General features: G+C 50.3%; 1 protein-coding gene across 1 annotated transcript in view; it reads left to right on the forward strand.

Moving 5' to 3' along the window:
- Positions 1-15,133, forward strand: part of PLXNA4 (plexin A4) — a 472,507-nt gene that overhangs the window by 180,055 nt on the left and 277,319 nt on the right. The window lies entirely within an intron of this gene.

The raw sequence follows: 15,133 nt of genomic DNA on the forward strand, positions 1-15,133 counted from the left end.
ATTTCCGATGTGAAAAATCTCAGTGTTGTAAGTTTAAGTGTGTCTGTGAGGCAGCCAGGGATTGTGATATGAATAAACTCTTTTCTTGAGCATTTTTGAAAATACAACAAAGCCCTTGAACCACCCCCACTCCCCCCACCCCCCGCCAGAAAGCAAAAGAATTGACCCCATTCAGTTGAATTGACTAGGGCAAACCCCACAAACTAATGCCTGCACCCCAGACCAAGAGAGATGTATTGATATAGCCTCAGGAATTTTTTTAAAAGCTGATTGGTCCCTTGAGACACACTGGACTGTAGGATCTGAATGGTGCATGTGCATGCCTTCGTGCCTCTGTATAAGTGTGCATGCCACCAAAAAACATCTCCATCCCTGAAGGAAACCCTGAGAGCTGGATCAATGGACTCTTGAATAAGTGTTTCCCAGTAGGAAATAGGACTGATGCCCCATCCTGTGAAAATCACCGGGATGGCTCATCGACTTCTATGAAGTGCCCCCTCAGTCCATCTCAGCCCTGCTGTTCAGAGAACAGCCCAGGCCTGGGGGGTGGGGTGTCCCAGCAAGGGTGAGGCCATCTTAGCCAGGCTCAGGGGGATAGGCCAGCTGAGATAATGAGCCCCTGCTGATCACAGGGAGGTCTGGCAGGCAGGGACCACTCAGGACAAATGAGAGTGTCGATATCTATCCCTCCAGATCCATAAACCTAGGACAATTAGTGTAGGTATGACTAGAGGCCCCGTGCCTTCCAACTTCACGTGAAATGTGAAGATGCTGACGTGATTTGTCCCCATAGAAGCAGATATCCCACGTGGCCTTGCTTTCCTTCTCTTTAGAGAAGGAGGAAATGAGGCCTGGAAGGTTGAGTTTTTCCCTCAAAACCATCACCTACTCCTTTTCAATTCTCTTGAGACACCCTCAGCCTCCTCTGCTAATACATCAGAGGGTAAACCTTGGAGTATCAGAAACTTGTTCTTTCTTTCTTCTGTTCGTGAAGGGTGGTGTGGGATGCTGAGGCCAGGGGAACACATCACCTGAATTCTAGCCCCTGACTCCAGTAATCCATGTGTTTCTAAGCAAGTCATCAACTTCCCTAGGTCATGCTCTTCTTACCTGAAAATAGGAGTCTGGATTATGTGAACACTTGTCCTCTCTAAAAGTTTTATAAGTTTGTAATATGAGAAAAAAAAAATCAGGTATGCCTAGATACTTTCCTTCTTGGCAAGAAGGAAACAGCTGCTGTGAATCCAAGAGGCCAGAGAAACAGTCCTTTTTCTCTGTCTCATGTGGGTGTCCTTGAACATCGAAAAGAATTAAGGGTGACAAGCACATGAATTAGAAAGGGCCTGGGTTTCTGCATTCCTGAAAGTCTCAGAAGTGAGGGAAAACCTCCGTTGGAGTAGTTTAGTACCTGCAATTTCTAAGTTCTTGGAGTACATGTGCCTTACCAAATGCAGCTTCTTTCACAACCCACGTGGACGGTGCATGCATGGGGTCTCCTGGCAGGAGGAGTGTACTGTGCTTTTTAAATGGGCCAGCTGAGGTCTGTGCTGAGAGTTAGTCACCGGAATGATACAGAAGTCCTTCTCCAAAGTGGCCCAGGCCTCTGGAAAGTCCTTGTCATTCTTCAGTTTAGCCCTAGTGCTATTCTGTCTCTGAATATGTCAGATAGTCTGTCCCTCCAAAAATCAGGGTCTTTGCTTACTTTGCAGCCCTGTGGAGTTATTGCCTCTCAAACAGTACTTTCCAAACCAAGGTCACAACCTCTCAGCAGACCATTAAGTCAATGTCATGGGCTGGTCCCAATGTTTTTAAAAATGAAATGGGATAAGAAAATATCAGAGTGCATTCCAGGAAGCTAAGGTAAGACCTGTTTTCCTGAAAAGTTTTGTTTGATCCTGGGCTTCCCCGATGGGTCAGCAGGTAAAGAATCCATCTGCAATGCAGGAGACAAAGGAGATGTGGTTTAGATCCCTGGGTTGGGAAGATCCCCTGGAGGAGGGCGTGGCAACCCACTCCGGGATTTTTGCCTGGAGAATCCCATGGACAGAGGAGTCCATGGGGCTGCAAGGAGTCGGACACACGCACGCACGGGTTTCAATGTGAGTGAGATCTCCTGAGCAGGTCTCGATCAAAACAGGCAGAATTGCTCTGAAGGATGGGTGGGATAGGGAGGATGAAGAATAAGGAGTACAGAGGCTCCCTGTCCATCTTCTTAGAGTATTTACACGCCAGGTGGCTATGTGTGGTGAGCACGGCCCGCCAGGCTGTGCTCGGGGTGGGCTGCGTGGAGACGGGGTACATTCCCTCGGTCCACTGACTCCTGGCTCTGTGGCCTGGGTTCTGGACCCCGGAGACCTGCCTCCTCCCCTGGGAGGACAGACACCTGTCACCAGTCCCTTCCAGCTGGCAAGGAACTCTCTGTCTCCCTTTGTCCCTGCTCCTCTGGCTGCTTTCAAGACTAAGGCGGTTGAATGAAAGAGGAACAGAGTCAGAAAGAGAAAGGAGTGAGTCGAGCACCTCACCGTGAGTCAAATGTGGCAGGAATGGAGTCATAGCTCCTAGGATTTAACAGCTAGAAGGAGCCTCACAAACAGCCGGGTCCTGCCCAGCATTAGGCAAGGAACCCGGTACTTGGTGAAGCTGTGGGCAAGCAATGTGCAGTAGGCAGTTTAACACCCAGGTTTTCAATCGGCAGAGTTCACACTCAGTCCCCTCTGAGTGCTGTCCTCATCCTGGCTGGAAAAGTCCTCGCTTCTGAGTGCTTTGGGGTCAGACATACATCCTCAGAGGGGAATGTGAGTTACACGTCCCCCTACCCAATACTCACACACACGTACACCGCCCCCCCCGCCCCCCCCCCCCCACCCCCGCTGCTGTCCTACTGTCTGCAGAAACAACTGATCCCCTGAGGTTCTCAGAGCACAGTGAGCTCCCATCCCAAAAGGCAGGACCAGCACTGGGGTACAGTAGGGGCGATTGGGGGTGACAGGAGGCCACTAACATCTCTCTGTCTGTGTTGCTCCCTCACACGAACCCTGCAGTCCCATCATCCCATCCTAGTCTCAGCCACTAGAGAGGATAATAGTAATAATAAAGAATAATAACATCCATCATGGCGATCAGACTGGTACTCATAGTCTACACTGGGCACCTACCCGAGCTTGGCGCTTTTCCAAGCACTTTACAGGAATTATGTCCATTAATCTTGTACCTCGATGATGTGCCACTTTTGCTCTCACCCTTTGAACAGTAGACCAATCAGGGCACAGGGAAGTTAAAGAAGTCATGGTTAAGGTGGCTCATTGGATCCCAGCCCCACAGTCGGGCTCGGAAGCCCCATTCATAACCACGGCCCTGTACCGTGAGACCTCCCTGTTGCCAGGGTTCACGGCTGGTGCAGGGTGAGGGGATCCGAGCAGCCTCAGCTGAGACCCCACACAAGCCGTGCTGGCCTGGCAGTGTTCCGGTTCTGTCACCCAGCCAGTGACCCCTGCCAGCTGCCTCCCTGGCTCGGGGCCTGTGAGAGCGGGTTTGCAGCAAGTGGTGAGTTGGTGCAGGCTTGCGGCCCCATCCAGCCTCTTTCTGCCCCGGGAGTTCAGGGGGCCAACATCTGGTCCCCCGGGGGTTCACTGGCAAAGTCGCTCGAGGGAGAACTTTGGGAAAAGTTTCTGGGACATCTCCCCGGGTTTTGTGAAACAGGACTCAGCAGGGATCTGGTACCGTGTGCAGCCTCCGTCAGCCTGTGGGAGGGTTACATAAGGTGCAGCATCTCGGGGAGCTATTTAGGGTCAGACCTCCGGGTAAATCCTCCGAGGAGGAAATTCTGACCCATATTGCATCGCAGAGGTGCTTGGGGACCCAAGGAAACAAAAGAAATGAAACAAGATCTTCTCTCACAGCCTCCAACAGAGCTCGGGCCATCCTTGCCCTCAGGTGTGACAGGGTCACCGTCTCTGAGCCCCTCGGCCAACTCAGCGGGGCGAGTTCTGTTCTCCACATCACACTGTGAGATCCAGTCCCACTGGGAAGCCGCATCTTTGATGCATAGCTCAACTGGCCACCATGGGAATGGAGAAGGGGTTTGCCTTGGAAGGGACGCTAACCGGTGAGAGTCTGCAGGGGGGGTCCAGGTGACCACCTTATCCCTCTTGGTCACTCAGGTTCTGTCCCCCCATGTTGGCACCCAAACCCCTCTTCCTTCTCTCTCTGCACCCCCAGAGTGAAGCCAGAAGCCTACCTTTTGGAGTTTGCTCTCGGTCATCGCTTTCGGTAGGGATGAGGGTGGGGGAGGAGGTCAGACAGAAAGAAGAGAAAAAAGCTACGAGGGAACAAAAGTCCCCATTTAAACCCAGGCCGATGCAGGAATCTGGCTGACGCAGCAGGAAAGCAAGATTAGTAACAAGTGAGAGGGGAATGATTTATGTTTTGTGCCTGAGGATCCACGGAAGACTCCCAGCTGTCACCCAGGCTGCCCAACGATCTTTAGCAGCAATTAGAGTTGGAGACCGGGCCCGGGCCCCCGCCCCCTGACCTGCTGCCTGGTTTTAGGCTAATATTTTCATCTACTCCTGAGTGCACAGGGGCTTCTAAGAGCCTCTCTTCCCTGCCTGATTTCTCTTTTCAACTTTTACCTTTGGATGAAAGCAGGACACAGCAGCATCTGGAGAGAGCTGACTGGGGGCTCCGGAGGAGACCATGTGCAGTCACACATCAGGATACTGGGTTTGGAGCCTCTGATCCCCTTCCCTGCCACCTCCAGGGCTACCTGTGTGTGGCAAGGTCTCCGAGTCCAGGGCAGCTTTTTTTTTTTTAAATTTTTTAAAATGTTTTTATTGAGGTATAATTGCTTTACCATGTTGTGTTCATTTCTGCTCTACAACAAAGTGAGTCAGCTATATGAGTACATATACCCCCTCCCTCTTGAACACCAGCCTGTGCCCCCCCTCCCCATCCCATCCCTCTAGTTCATCACAGAGCACTGAGCAACGCTCCCTGTGCTGTGGACCTCTCTTCTCTTCTTTCTCCACACTGAGCACTACTTCCTGGGATGGTTGTGTGGAGTGGGACCGCCCGGCCTGCCTGCCCCCACACGAAGAGCATCCTAGGGGATACTCAGCATCAGCACCAAGGGAGGAGAGTTCTGGTCACTGCACACCGGTATGTGGTGGCATTGGGTCTGCTAAGTGGCTTATGTTTTGCTAACCAGCTCTTCTGCACTAGTCCCTGGATAATGGATCAGTCATCATTGATAATGATCAATGGATCAGCCTGAGCTGGACTCAGGCTCAAAGAAGCAGCTAGGTCAAGGATGCACAGGGTTTCTGACCTAGCCAATGTTGGAGTTCACAGCTGGATCATCTAATGCAAAGGGCTGGTTCTGTGGTCATGATGTGAGAAGTGCTTCTTGTGGTCCCTCGGATGCCTTCCTGTTAAGTTTAATTGAGCTAAGAGACTGAGTAGTTTGACAGCAGCCTGCCCTTTGCATGTCCTGGGAGGGCAGTGGTGGCTGCTATAAGGAAAGGAGACAAGCTTCAAGATGGGCACTCTTGCTTTTGGCAGAGGGCATTCTCTGGAATCAAGAAGGCTGGCCAGCTATCCCTCGCCCACTGGCAGCTACTCACCTTTGTGTATACATTGGACAAATTGCTAACAGTCACAAGGGTAAAGAAGGAGAGACTCTGCAGGGCTTTTAGAACTCGGGCTTGAGCATCTCAAAGCTTTTTCTCTACCTTTACAGCGGAGCCCCTCAAGCTTGCTGAGGTGGCCTTCTTCTCTCAGATGAGCACCTCTGGTGACTTCATCTAATTTCTGTCTCCCCTCTACTGTTGGGGCGTCTCACATCTATCACTTGTCACGGTTGTCAGCGATGCTGCCTCATGTGATACCTGTTTAATTTTGTTTTGAAATTTTTTGTTTACTTGGAAAACGATCATCAAGCTTATTAAACTTGTGTAAAGCAAGAGTACAAAGACATTGAGTGAGTACTCAAAGGATCTGATGTGTCAAGTGCATTCGCTTTGGTATGTAGGCACTGAGATTTCTATCATAGCCATTCTCAGGCCAGTTCTGGGATTTTCTAGCACTTGACTGGGCTCTGGGCTGCTGATGTCTGAAGCCATATGGAGTGGTGGAGATAAGCAAGGCGTTTTCAGCCATGATGAGGACTGCTTACATTTATATCCACTGGTACTATGTTCTGAAGGCTTCCCCGGTGGTTCAGTGGTAAAGAATCCACTTGCAATGCAGGAGGCCTGGGTTCAATCCCTGGCTCTGGAACATCTCCTGGAGAAGGGAATGGCAACCCACTGCAGTATTCTTGCCTGGAGAATTCCATGGACAGAGAAGCCTGATGGACTATAGTCCATGGGGTCACAGAAGAGTAGAATACAGTTGAGTGACTAAATAGCTATATTCTGAGCCTCTCCAAGTTCTCCAGATTGTGCTTACCTGAAAAAGGCCATGGGTCTTCTGGAAAATTGTCTCTGCTGACAATTGCTCTTGGCAATTTGCAAGGAAAAGCTGATTTGGGTGGTCAGGGGAGCCACCTGTCCAAAGACAAGGAGTGAGACAGGTTTTTAGTACCGGCTTTATCCACCCTCGCTCGTCCCTGTGCCAGAAATAGAGTCCTTGCCCTCCCCCTCCCCTTCCTCCTCCTCCCAGAACGGCCACACCATCTCCAAGCCTTTCTCTGATGACCTGCAATGCCCTTTCTTGACTCCTCTCTCTGAATTCTCCACGTCTATCAAATCCTGTTTGAATCCCACATCCTCCACAGTGCTTTCCCCTCATACTACGCCTTACCCTTTCCCTCAACACCCCTGACTCCTTCTATGCAGCTGTTGAGCGGTTAATTTATCCAACAGGTATCAGTGAAGCATTTAGTGCAGAAATCATATGTGGATGATTTCCCAATTTCAGGTGTCTGTCTTACCTTCTCAATCAGCATCTCCACTTCTAGAGTGGTCGGTTTTCAACCTTAACACATAGAATCATTTGGAGAGCTTTGAGCACGCTGGATCAGAAGCTGCACCCTAGATCCATTAAATCAGACCCCTGCAGCACTTTTTTCAAAGTTTTCAACTTTGAAATAATTGTGGATTTGCATGTAACTGCAAGAAATTATACAGCGAGGTCCCCTGTGCTCTCCATTCAGTTTCCCTCCATGACAGCATTTTTACATAACTATAGTACAACAGGCTTCCCCTGTGGCCCAGTGGTAAAGAATCCGCCTGCATTGCAGGAGATGCAGGTTCAATCCTTGAGTTGGAAAGATAACCTGGAGAAGGAAATGGCAACCCACTGCAGTATTTTGGCCTGGAGATTCCCATGGACCCTGGCGGGCTATAGTCCGTAGAGTCGCAAAAAGTCAGACACAGCCGAAGAGACTTAGAATGCACATAGTACAACACCGCAAGTGGAAAGTCATTGTTGGTGCAATGCACCAAAGTTCCCCATTCAGATCTGGCCAGTTTCCACGTATACTCATGTGTGTATGTTTACATATGCGCACGTGTTTAGTTCTATGCAATTTTCTCACATGCGTAGATTCATGTGACTACCTCTTAATAGCGTTCTTTTCCACAACTCCCAGGTGATGATCTCAGTCTGTGACGGAGGCTGAGAACCATGGCTCTGAAAGCTACACCCCATCTGCATCCCACTGTGCCCAGCCCTTGCTGCCCTTCATCCTCTCTGAATGCACGTTTCTTTGTGAACCCACGTGACCCTCTGTGGTCTATCAGACTGCTCCCACTCTCCCAGCTGCAGCCTCCCCCTCTACATCCAGACCCCGAGCTGCGATCTGCATGCTGGCTTGCCAGAGTCCTCCTCTGGCCTGCTTAGCACGGATCACTATTTCCAGGGCTGGGGAATGAAATTGAAAATAGACCAAACAATGTGACAGTTTTCTGCTGCTATTTTTTCTCCCGTGAACAGAATGTTCAGCATTATTTTTTTTCTCTTTTGTGCAGTACTGCAAGTGAGAAATAATCTGATTGGAATGCTGGCTTATGCTGTTTAGAAGCCTACAGTCTCCCACAAGCTGTCACAGGGAGCTTTCCCGGGGACCCTGACCGTGAGCACGCTGGCAAGGAGTCAGCCCTGGCCCCATCCAGGTGCTGATTAGGCCAGAAAGTAAATGGGCCACATGCATATGGATGGTCCTTCCTGAAGCTTCCCTCTGCCCTGGAAGCTGTGTAAATGTTTTAGCATGAAAGCTATTAAGGAGCGGCTGGCTCTTCCACATAGCGGAGGAGCTGGGAAAAAAGAGTGACGGTGTCCGAGGTGGGGGCACATGGTGTCAGACATTGTCTCCAGAATAGCGTAGGGGACAGATGGGAATTCCTTATGGCCCAAGCCTGCTTTTCTTGAGACCCTGGAGTTTGAAGTCTGAGACAGGCTGGCTACAGAAAGCCCAGTCAAGGTCAGGGCTGGGGGCAACAGGAAAATGCTCTTTTGCATGCTTCTAAGACCTCCCCTCCAAGAGGGGGACAGGAAAGTTTTGTGATTGCCAGTGTCATATGGGAACTTAGAGAAAGAGGAGTCAGTCTATCATTTCCCTGAGACGTTAACCTGAGGATATTTGTTCTTTCCCTAATTTAAGTAACACGAGTGGATGTCTGCTCTGTACTACGTATTGGGCACTGTTCCGGAAGCATGAAGATGAGAAATACAAATGCTCATTAGGTGTTTGTCTCTCCAAATATGACTTAATATACTTTATTTTTTTCTTCCGGGATGGGAGGGTGGATCAGAGTTGAGCAAGAGAGGAAGTTGATCATTCTGAGTTCTTCCCATCCACACATGCCCAGAAGATGTAGGGACAGGACCATCGGATTTTAAAAGTCACCTTCGTATTCTTCAGGCTCCATGGGTGTGTCCAGCTCTTAATCCGGATGTTAGTTACCCAGGTGAATACATTTGTCAAAAGCTCATCAAACTGTACACTTGAGATCTGTACATTTCCCTGTGTGTAAATTTTACCTTAAAAAAAGAAAAATCGCATTCCAGGAAAAAAATAGAAGCTGTAAAGCTACAGTTAGGAGAAGAGTTAAGAACAACTTTCATCAGCAATAAAGCCCTGTTATTGAGATTTCATGCTAAAGACATTCTCAGAGGTACATCGCGGCCCCAAGCCTCTGCCTCCAGAGCATAGTCAAGTGTCCTTCGGGGGACCCGCTATGCCCCGGCCCCAGTGTGCCTGCTGCTACTGCTTGTGGAACATCCTTCCCACATTCCAGCAGGGCCAAGACGGTTCTACCTTCCCTGCAAAGCCTTTCTCCATCTCTCCACCCAAAGTGACCTTCCCTGTTTCTGCTTTACTCACACTGACTGCCTTCATGTAATTTGACACATGATGACTCTCGTTTTTATTTACTAAGTTAGTACATTTAAAGAGCTTAGAACACTGCCTGGCACACCACAGGTTCTCAATATATGACCACTGCTACTGTTGTTGTTGTGATATTCTATGCTTCTAAGCCATCTCCCTAGGTTTTGTGTCCTTGATTGACAGACAAGTCCTGGGGAGGAGGGCTGGATGGTGTCCCTTACCTGCTCAGCTAGATGCCGGACATTTGTGCTCATTGAAATCTGCACAGATGTGTGACTTCCAAACACACTCTATGCCCGAATATTTAGGGAATCTGATCACGCTAGAGATGTGACTGAGGAACCTTCTAGCAGAGACTTCTGCTCTTAGATGTAACACCAGCCAGGGTGGGGAGGGAGGTGTGAGGAGGGCGGGCAGGCCAGCATTTTCAAACCTCTCTCCAGCCCCAAAATTGAGCAACCTTGAGAGAAGACTGGTCCCTAACCCAGCCCAGGGGCAGGGGCTGTGGCCTCAGAGTACCCGGTCTTTGTGGATGGTCTCTTAAGTCTCCCGTGGCACCCCAGGGTGGGGTAATGAGATGCCACTTGATGACAACAGCCCTGCCTTTCAAAATGACAATCTGCATAAGGGCAGCACGACAATGACACCTGCTCATCGGCCCCTCCCACCTGGCATCTGCACAGGCTGGGCCAACCTGCTCATTAGGTCGGCATCTGTCCCCATTGGCCTGCCTGCAGCTGATGCTCATTAATCCTGGGGCCCTGAGCCTGGAGGGCAGACGAGGCTGAGCTCTTAGAGCCATTTATGGCAGCGGGCTTGGCTAGGGCTCCTAGATTGATTTATAATTGGGCTGAGGGTCCCCTTGCCTCCCTGGAGCCCAAGCTTCCAAACGAGGCAGTCCAGGAGGGTATTTTGGGCTCCCTGGTCTCATGAAAAGGACCGGTAGGGATGTGAGGCCTGTCAGACCAGCACAGAAGACTCCAGCACACCCAGGGCCTCCTGACTTGAGGATCCCTGTTGAAGAAGCACAACAGAACCTGCATTGGTCCCCTGAAGAGGGCTGGACACTTGTCAGGGTCTTCACAGGCCAACCTGGGGACTGGTCTTCTGAACTCACAACAGTTTTGCAGGAGAATAACGATAATGAAAGCAGTACATGTTATGTATTGACTGCTTACTGTCTCCTTGGAATTGAGCGAAAAGGCTTCAAGTGTCTTGTCTCTTTCAATGAGGTGTAAGAACCATTCAGTTCAGTTGTCGCTCACTCATGTCTGACTCTTTGCAACCCCATGGACTGTAGCACGCCAGGCTACCCTGTCCATCAGCAACTCCTGGAGCTTGCTCAAACTCATGTCCATCGAGTCGGTGATGCCATCCAACCATCTCATCCTCTGTCATCCCCTTCTCCTCCCGCCTTCAATCTTTGCCAGCATCAGACTCTTTTCCAATGAGTCAGTTCTTCAAATCAGGTAGCCAAAGTGTTGGAGTTTCAGCTTCAGCATCAGTCCTTCCAATGAATATGCAGGACTGATTTCCTTTAGGATGGACTTGTTGAATCTGCTTGCAGTCCAAGGGACTCTCCACAGTCTTCTCCAATACCACAGTTCAAAAGCATCAATTCTTTGGCACTCAGCTTTCTTTATGGCCCAACTCTCACATCCATACATGACTACTGGAAAAACCATAGCTTTGACTAGACAGACCTTTGTTGGCAAAGTAATGTCTCTGCTTTTTAATATGCTGTCTAGATTGGTCATAGCTTTTCTCCAAGGAGCAAGCGTCTTTTATTTTCATGGCTGCAGTCACCATCTGCAGTGATTTCGGAGCCCAAGAAAATGAAGTCTGTCACTGTTTCCATTGATTCCCCATCTATTTGCCATGAAGTGATGGGACCGGATACCATGATCTTCGCTTTTTGAATGTTGAGTTTTAAGCCAGTTTTTTCACTCTCCTCTTTCACTTTCATCAGGAGGCTCTTTAGTTCTTCTTTGCTTTCTGCCATAAGGGTGGTGTCACCTGGGTATCTGAGGTTATTGATATTTCTCCCCGCAATCTTGATTCCAGCTTGTGCTTCATCCAGCCTGGCATTTCTCATGATGTACTCTGCATATAAGTTAAATAAACAGGGTGACAATATACAACCTTTATGTACTCCTTCCAAATTTAGAACCAATCTGTTGTTCCATGTCCAGTTCTAACTGTTGCTTCTTGACCTGCATACAGATTTCTCAGGAGGCAGGTAAGGTGGTCTGGTATTCCCATCTCTTTAAGAATTTTCCACAATTTGTCAGAACCGTTATCAGGCCTATTTTGCAGATGAGGAAAAGGGAGCACGGAAGGTTGCATAATCTGCTCAAGACAGCCCTTAGAAGAGACCACACCCCTTGGCCCTGGGCTGGGCTGCAGACCAGGCTTCTCTCAAAGTTGCTCAACCCTGGGGCTGAAAAGAGGTTTGAGCCAGGTGTTTGGGGCCACTGTTTCCCCCTGCCCCGGGCACTGGATGTGGCATTTCCAGCTTAAGCAGTGAGTCTTCTGGGTGTCAGGGATCCTGGGAGCCTCCGCCGTGAGGTGAGAAGCCAGGGCCAATGGAAGGGAAGGTGTCTGGAAGTCAATAAACTGGGATTCCCACTTCATCCCAGCCACTGAGCAGCCTGTGACTTAGGAGGCGTGTTCTCTCTCTGTTCCGTGGCCTCAGGCACACTGTTTTTAAGTAAAAATCCTAGGTTGCAATAAATGTGAAAACACTTGGAAAAAAAGATAATGGCCGCAATAACTGCCCTTGGCCCTGCCAGAAGGGTCCCACCATCCGGAGCCCCTACTTGAAGGAGAGCAGTGCATTTCAAGTGGTAAAGCATGTGCTAGTCTGTCTTTTCCCAGGTGAATCCTCCACTCCCCTTGTCTTCCTTCTCTTCTGGGGACTGGGGTGTGGCTGGGCTTCTGGGAAGCTCACATCTGCCCACCTTCTCTCTGGGTCTCTCCCTCCAGGCACGGCTTTCCTGAGCGTGTTGGGGAAGGCACCTTCTCTCACTCTCCTCCCTCCAGTCCTTCACGCTACCTTGTATCCACTTCTGGCCTCTTTTTGCTGGTTCGCTGTCATCAAAGATGCATCTCAGTCCTCAAACTGTGGACCCAACTGCTGCGTTGCTGCAGGTTTCAGAGCAGCCCTGTGACGCTGACTTTTTTTTTTTTTTTTTTTTTACAGCATCAGAAGCTGCTGATGCATAATTCAACAAACAATCCAGAAATGCATCAGAATTCAAATGACTCACATCAGAGGGAGCTGGATGTTAAACACTGTCTCTTAAAAACCAACTCCATTCATGCCAGTCCCGGCACTTTTATCTTCTAGTATTTGTAAAATTTTCAGGAGGGCTGGGCTACAGAGGGGAGTTTCAGCCTAAAACTGATGACTGGGTATCCCTGTGGAGAACGTGGCGGTGTGAGGTCCAAACCCTCATCCCTGGCCAGCTGTCAGAGTAGCAGGTGTCTGGGGCTGGGTCTTGGGACCAATTCTCCCAGGTCCCAGGAGGGGGTGTAAGCTAGCCCCGGAGTCTCTGGTCTTTCTAATGGGTTTCCCCCAACAGAGGCAGGTCCTGGCTTCAAGAAGGCAACAGCCCCCTTCACTGTGGAGAGGCTGTGCTGTGGAACAGTTAAGAACACAGGCTTTGGGAGGACATGCCAGTGATTCAAAGTCTGGCTCTGGCACAAGTCAGCTGCTGGACCTTGGGAATGTTACTTCACCTCTCTGTGCCTTCCTTCCCTTCTCTGTAAAGCGTGGAAAATAATAGTGATCATCTTACAGTGCTGTTGTGAAAACCAGTCAATGTATGTGACTGCTCTATAAATGTTGGCTGTGGTTATTATTCCAGAAACTTCCATGGATATCTAGGGAACCCCTGGGTCTCCCCCACTCCTTTATGGGACCTTCAGATGTCAAGGCACTCTGATTCTGTATAGGTTGGAAATGCCTGGCTGTCTGTAGGACTCTGTAAATGACTCCATGCCCCTAGCCCATTGCTGCATTCCTCAAATTTATCACGGCCCACAGCCTTCATCAGTGTGACTCTCTAGGGTCTTCTCCTCCAAGGTTTTTATTTATTTCCCCCTTTCACAGGGCCTCCGAGTCTAAAGAAACTTCCCATCCATCTTGCCACCACCCCATATCCTCCTCTCTGCCTGGACCACCACCCGCCAGCCCCAGTTCTCAGCCATGCCCACTAGCTTCCATGAACCCCATCACATGGTCCACTGGTGACAGACTCACCTGTGCATTTTCTGAGAGGCTGGAGGGGCTGCTGTGGCCAGTTTGCCCTCAAGTCCAGGCCTGAATGCCTAATGGGGTGTTTCTCCACTATTCCCAGAAGTGAGAAGTAGGCTTATCTGATGAGTAGCTCTAGTGGCTGCTTATCAGAGCCTGGGGTTGTTACCCATGGGCTGCGGGGCTGGGGACAGGCCCAGCCTCACCTCTAATGAGTATACAGCTGCCCCTCAAAGGTGAGACTTCCCAGAGCGGGTCCCAAAGCCTCTGGGCTGGTGGATCTGAGCCCCAGATGGCCGCAGAAGATGCTGGCTAAGTGAAGGGAGATTTGTAAGTGCTGAGGAAGGGCAGGGGTTCAGAGAAGGACTGAAAACCCAGTGGGTGGGGCAGTTTCTTCCTTGTGACTAGAAGCCCAGCACAGGGGCAGTGGGAGAAAGTGGGGAAAAGCACTTCATAGGTCCCCATGGGTCTTCCTGGGTTCAGTGGGGCCCTTGCTTTATGCAGTTTTAATCTCATGTTGTATGCCATGTGACTTATAAATCTTAGCTATCAGGGCTCCCCTGGTCTCTCAGATGGTAAAGAATCTGCCTGCATTGCAGGAGACCAGGGTTTAACCCCTGGGTCGGGAAGATCTCCTGGGGAAGGAAACGGCAACCCACTCCGGTGTTTTTGCTTCGAGAATCCCATGGACAGAGAAGCCTGGTGGGCTACAGTCCACAGGGTCACAAAGAGTCAAATATGCCTGAAAAACTAGCACTCAGTTGAGGGAAGAGGTGAGGGAATTTACCCAGTGTTACACCACAGATTCATGGTCTTTTTGGCTAGCATCTCAGACTCAGACAATAGGAGCACCCAGGCTCAGAGAGGTGAAGCGACCTGCCCAGTGTCACACAGCTCATTAATGGCAGAGCTGGGACTAGAACCCAAGTTTCCTCATTCTTCATCCAGTGTTTGTTCTGCTTCCCACCGCTGATCGCAGATCACTTTCACCAGTCTCTTCACCTGCTCCCCTCATTAGCAAGGGAGGAGGGGTCCTCCCAGGGACTGGCATCTGCTGGTGCCATCTGCACTGAAATCGGCCCGAGTGTCTCACGGGGGTAGGACAGAGGCAGCCCTGGTGCCTGGGCAACACTTCAGAGGGACGCTGGCCCCATCTGGGCCCAGGGATTGAATGGAAGTGCCGGCTTCGCACAAGCACAAACGGCTCGCGTTCCCCTCCTCCCCCTCCCCCCCAATGTGTTGTGGGTCTGAGCCAGGGCTTGGAACAAAATAAATTCTGGATGGCTGCTAGCCAGGCAGACACCTAGGTTGTCAGGGGATTGGGGAAGGTCAGACAGGGATGCCAGTTAGCATGAAGGAAAAAAGAGAGGGTGGGTGTAAATTAGCAGCTTGCATCTCAACAGCTCTGTGCCTGGAATCTGGAGCAGGCCTCCCCTACACATTGGCTGTGGACTCTGGATTCTAATGCAGCCCCTCTTCCCGGGCCAGCCTGGCTATACCGCCCATGCTGAAGCGGTGCGGCTCAGCATCCACTCAACCTCTCA

This window comes from Odocoileus virginianus, chromosome 1, assembly GCF_023699985.2.
Source record: "Odocoileus virginianus isolate 20LAN1187 ecotype Illinois chromosome 1, Ovbor_1.2, whole genome shotgun sequence".
Classification (NCBI taxonomy): domain Eukaryota; kingdom Metazoa; phylum Chordata; class Mammalia; order Artiodactyla; family Cervidae; genus Odocoileus; species Odocoileus virginianus.